Source organism: Phacochoerus africanus, chromosome 9, assembly GCF_016906955.1.
Source record: "Phacochoerus africanus isolate WHEZ1 chromosome 9, ROS_Pafr_v1, whole genome shotgun sequence".
NCBI lineage: Eukaryota > Metazoa > Chordata > Mammalia > Artiodactyla > Suidae > Phacochoerus > Phacochoerus africanus.
The window spans coordinates 112,910,268-112,915,843 of record NC_062552.1 but is presented as its reverse complement, the minus strand read 5'-3'; positions in this window follow the sequence as shown (position 1 = coordinate 112,915,843).

Below are 5,576 nucleotides of genomic sequence, written 5' to 3'. Positions count from 1 at the left end.
TCTATGATTCAGCAAACATTTAGATGACTTAGTGGTAGGAAAGGAAGGTTCTAACATTACATTTGATCCAATCATTTATGACCAAACAAATATTTGCTGAAAGCAGCAAAAATGAAAGATTTATATTTCAAACATTCCCACGGGATGCTGAGACTATATCCCACTCCCTACTGAGCAAAATCTTTTCCATTATTCAGACTATCCCAAGCCTTTCATTGGCTACTTGGTAGAAGCATCTGCCAATACATGGAGACAGTAGGTCCTTCTAGAGGGTTTTCAACACTTTGCCAAGCTTAAAGGCTCTAGGAATAAGACATGCCCATAAATAAAGAGGTTATCTGAAAGCATATATCCTATGCCTTCCACATGCCTTCGAATTTTGGCTCACGTTAAAATCTTCCTAGAACAACATGAAAATCATTCATTATGGTGTGTAACCTTGCTGAGTTCTTGTTTTTAAATTCAGTAAAATACCATATGTGCCTGTCAACTTGGTGTGGATGTGTGAAAACGCTCATTCATCCTTGAAACATGGTGTATTGGGAGATAGGAAGCAAATATAACTTCCTCGACTAAGGCTAGGGCTAAGTCTAGGGGAGAAACCTGTGTAAGTACTGGATAGAACTGCCTTCTATTCCATGGATATTGGTAGAGACGCTGAATTCAACTAGAAGGTGTTGAGTTATTTTAATGATCTGCTGTGGTCAGGAAATTGTTTTTCCCTTTGACTGAACTTGTCTTTGGGTACATCATGACATTAAACATTACCAGAAAGCAAATGATTTTGAACTCTTAAAAAAAAAATCAGAGTCCCAAAAAAAAGACGACGGGACTTTTCCAGAATAAAACATACTAAATAGAAATAACAACCAAGTGAAATCTTTGATTGGATTCTTTTTTTTTTTTAAATCAAACAACCATAACTTTTTTTCATGTTTGAAAATTTTCAAAACCAGAGTTCCCATTGTGGCGCAGTAGAAATGAATCTGACTAGGAACCATGAGGCTGTGGGTTTGATCCCTAGCCTCCCTCAGTGGATTAAGGATCCCGCATTGCCATGAGCTATGGTGTAGGTCACAGATGGGGCTTGGATCTGGCATTGCTGTGGCTTTGGCATAGGCCAGCGGCTACAGCTCTGATTAGACCCCTAGCCTGAGAACCTCCATATGCCTTGGATCCGGCCCTAAAAGAAAGAACAAAAGAGGAGTTCTTGTCATGGCTCAGTGGTTAACGAATCCGACTGGGAACCATGAGGTTGTGGGTTCGATCCCTGGCCTTGCTCAGTGGGTTAAGGATCCGGCGTTACCGTGAGCTATGGTGTAGGTTGCAGACTCGGCTTGGATCCCAAGTTGCTGTGGCTCTGATGTAGGCCAGTGGCTAAAGCTCCGATTGGACGCCTAGCCTGGGAACCTCCATATGCTGCGGGAGTGGTCCAAGAAATGGCAAAAAGACAAAAAAAAAAAAGAGAGAAAAATTTCAAAATAAAAATTTGAGGAGAAAACCAAAAAAAAAAAAAAAAAAAGTCTAGCTCCATCTCTAAAAACTTACCTGGGATCATGTTTTGGTGGTAACTCAAAGAGAAGGAATCACCTTAAAACTTGTTTTATAATAAGTAGCATTATAGCTCTGTACAGTTTTGGTAAAATGTTTGGCATAATACTTTACACGACTTTAAATACTATTTTCTAAGTTTAAAATAGTCCTGAAGATGTAACATATCACATAGTGACTATAGTTAACAGTACGGTATTGTATATTTAAAAGTTGCTAAGAAAGGGATTCTTAAAAGTTATGATCACAAGAAAAATAATTTGTACCTACATGTGATAATGGATGTTAACTAGACTTAATTGCAGTAATCATCTCACAGTATATACCAATATAGAATCATTATGCTGTACACCCTACTAATACGATGTTGTATGGCAATTATATCTCAATAAAAAGATTTGAAAGTAGAGAAACTTACAAAGGAGGCAGAGGCAGTTCCTGGTTATGAAATGTAGTCATCAGCCTCGGCCTTTAATTACAGCTCTTTTGGAGTTCACGGTATGTTGTCTTCATTAATCCCCAATCAGAGGTTTCTGTCACTAAATAAATCTGTAGGATTTACCCATACCGAGTTTACTATTGAGCAGTATGATATGACACCCTTTTGCCCTTTAGTTGCTGATGTGTCTCCAGCTTTTCCAAGCCAAAAGCAGAGCCTACGATTAGAGCAACATATATTTAAGAGTGTGTTTTCGCAGATGCTGGTTGGGACATGAAGACAAACGTAGGCATGATTAAGTGCTGAGAACGAAGTGGAAACGGCTGGGGAAAGAAAACATTTCTGGTAGGATAAGTTTAAGTTAACGTTCAGACATAAGCCTAACAGTTTCACCACTGAGTGGATCTGCTCAGGGTGTGTGTGGGGGGAATATCTTCATAAAATGCCGTGGAGATTTCTCTGCAAGGTCTTTTGAGAAGAGGACTTGAAGGAATCGGATTTCTTCTAGACCTCAAGAAGGAGTGGTGAAAACGATGGGGGAAAAATCATTCCGATCTTCGGGAATTCAAAGTAGATTCTAATGAGATCTGCCCTCCTCCCGCTTCTGCTTGCCGAACCAGCACTAAGCAGGAGTCCCCAAGCTGCTCCAACACTCCCTGCGATTCGCTGTCCCGGACTTTCTCCTGCCTCACCCCGGATCCGGTGTTCAACTCGCGGAGCCGTCCTTTGCCAGTCATTCGTTGAGGCTGACTCCCCAAGCGGCAGGCAGCATCCCTCCGCCCTCACACCCATCCTGGGCTGCGGCGTTGGGAGTGGGTAAAGGTCTCACTAACTCGTGGGAAACTTTCTCGTGGGAGATGACTGGGGTTTTCCGGCTTCCCCAGCCCTTCCACGCTGGGCCACAGGGCGTTCAATAAAGTGGTGCCGCAACTATTGCAGTTTCTGAGCTGCAGAGACCGGCGCAGCCAGCAGCAACGCAAACCCTGCAAGGAACTGCGCCGTTTACCGCCAAAGGCACCCCGGACGCGGCGCCGGGGCTGCTGGCGGGGCACGGCAGGTGCAGGGCGACTTGGCGCCACGATGCTTTGTTTTCTTGCCGCAGGAACCCGAGGCGGTCTCTTTCCACCAGACTTAACCCGCCCGCAGCAATAGCCATGGAAGTTGTGGCGACGCAGGAGAGGGAACCGCTTGGCGCGGCATCTTTTTTGGATGTTTCTTCTCTACCCAGATCACTTCATTCCTCCTTCTTGGGGTAAGTGGAACCTAGTCTGTAACGGCGAAGGGGCAGAATTGAAGGCGATGGAAGGGGATCGCAGTAACACAACGGGTTAATGTGCTAAGTTATTTTTCTTGGGAGGGGGCTCTCCTCCCTGCCCCTTCCCTTTCCGGGCCCTGGACATTCCAGATACGCAGTTTAGAAGAGTTGGGTTTGACTTCAGGCAGTTAGGGGAGGGGATTAATTAATTAATTGATTAATTAGTTTTGGTACTTTTTTTTCCTCTCCACAAACTTGTCTTTTTGTCCACATTCTGAGAAGGGAGTATGAAAGTGAAGGTGAGGGACGCCCCAGAGGTTGGAGAGGGAGGAGTGATTTAGCAGAGAGAAAATCCTAAGAGCCAATGACTAATGCAGATCTTTAACCTAGACCAGTAACTCTGGACCCCTGATTCTGCTCCCTCACCCCAATAGATCCATCCCAAACTGCCCATCCCCCTACCCCCAATAATCCTTCTGCCGATGCTTTTCTGGGGGAGGGTTCTAGGGGCCAAAATAACTCTGAAAAAACCCTGGAAACTGTCTTGTACACAAGAGATGCTCAATAAATGTTTGTTGATTGACTGAATGATGTACTCCCATGGCTGCATTTTGTGCCATGGGAATTTGCCTTGGATAGTGATATAGACCCTGGGACACCAGGTCCAATTCATTTCAGAAAAGAAGGGGCTGGAGCCTTGGAAAATAGAGTACTTGGATCTTCATTACCCTAAAGGATCCATGTGACAGCTTCAGGGTCAGATTTATGGGTCCAGGAACCAGATGAGCTCATTTGGGTTTGAATCTCCACGTCGTGACCTTGGGTGTTTTCCTTTACCTCTCTGAGCTTTGGTTGTCTCATCTGCACGGTGAGGCCATTGAGAGCTTCCTCCACATGATTCAGGGAAGAAGAATGGAGAGAAGTATGCAGAGGTGAAGGAGCATTTGGTAAATGTCAGTCTTGCCTCCCATCCACAGAGGATTCAGGAGAGAAAGTAGCTTTCTCTTTTGTAACCTCTCTCTGACTCTGATGCAGGTAATACCATTGTATTGCAGTGACTGGGCTGGCACCCTTCTGCCTGTGAGCTCTGAAGGCTTTCTCACAGGAGCTTAGAAGCAGCTTCCTTTGGGTTTCGGAGCAGAATTTGCATACATACTGGTGTCTCTGGGGGCATGGTTGGAGAAACAGTAATTCTTTGTCTTATCTCCGTGTCTCAACCATCCTCAGCCTTCTAGCAGAGGGAAGCCAAGTGTGGAGATGGAGTTCCAGAGAAGGTGGCTCTGAAGCACTTGGGGAACCTGCACCTGCCTAAAGGTTGAAGGAGTCAGAATAGTGCCATCAGATTGGTACCCATTTTGCCTGAATGAGGTCTGCAGAAAATTCCCTGGCAGCTTATAGGGTCAGTGACAAAGCACTTACCAACCCTTCCCACAGATAACAATGAACCTCTGTGGATCTTGCCCTGGGACTCAGAAACCTGGGCAGTGGGGGATGGATGATGTGAAAAATGCTGCTGATACAAGGCTCCCCCAAAGCCTTAAGGTGTGCCATAGAAAGCAGGCTTGGGAAAAAGCTGGATAGACTCTTCCTCTTTCTTCTCTCTCTCTCTCTCTCTCTTTTTTTTTTTTTTGGCATTTCTTGGGCTGCTCCTGCGGCATATGGAGGTTCCCAGGCTAGGGGTCCAATCGGAGCTGTAGCCACTGGCCTACGCCAGAGCCACAGCAACGCAGGATCCGAGCCGCGTCTGCAACCTACACTACAGCTCACGGCAACGCCGGATCCTTAACCCACTGAGCAAGGCCAGGGATCGAACCCACAACCTCATGGTTCTTAGTCGGATTCGTTAACCACTCACCACGACGGGAACTCCTCTTCCTCTTTCTTAAGGCTATAATGATCTAACCTAACCTTGCACTAGATGGTAAGCTCCATGAAGGCAAAGTCCAGGTCAAAACTTGTTTATTTGTTTGGTGTTTTTTCCATATTGTCAGTAATGGCATATAGAAGGAGCTCAAGATATAAGTAAAATTAACAGCTAATGGACAGTAACTTAAACTACTTCCTGTCCAACACTGCTTCCTGCAATTCATTCCTTCATTTAGCAAGCATTTCTTGAGCATCTACTCTGGGCAAGTCTCTGTCGCTAGGCATCCGAAGCAATTTATAAACATTATTTATAGTGGTACTTCGAGTAGCTCATTCAAAAGCATCTCAGGACCACCAGGTTCTTCTGGAGACCGAGGTCCCACCGCAAGCCCGTTCGTGGCTTCAGGCCCAGGCAGCAAGAGCCGGGGGAAAGGGGAAATGCTCTCGGTTTATTTTCTTTCCGGG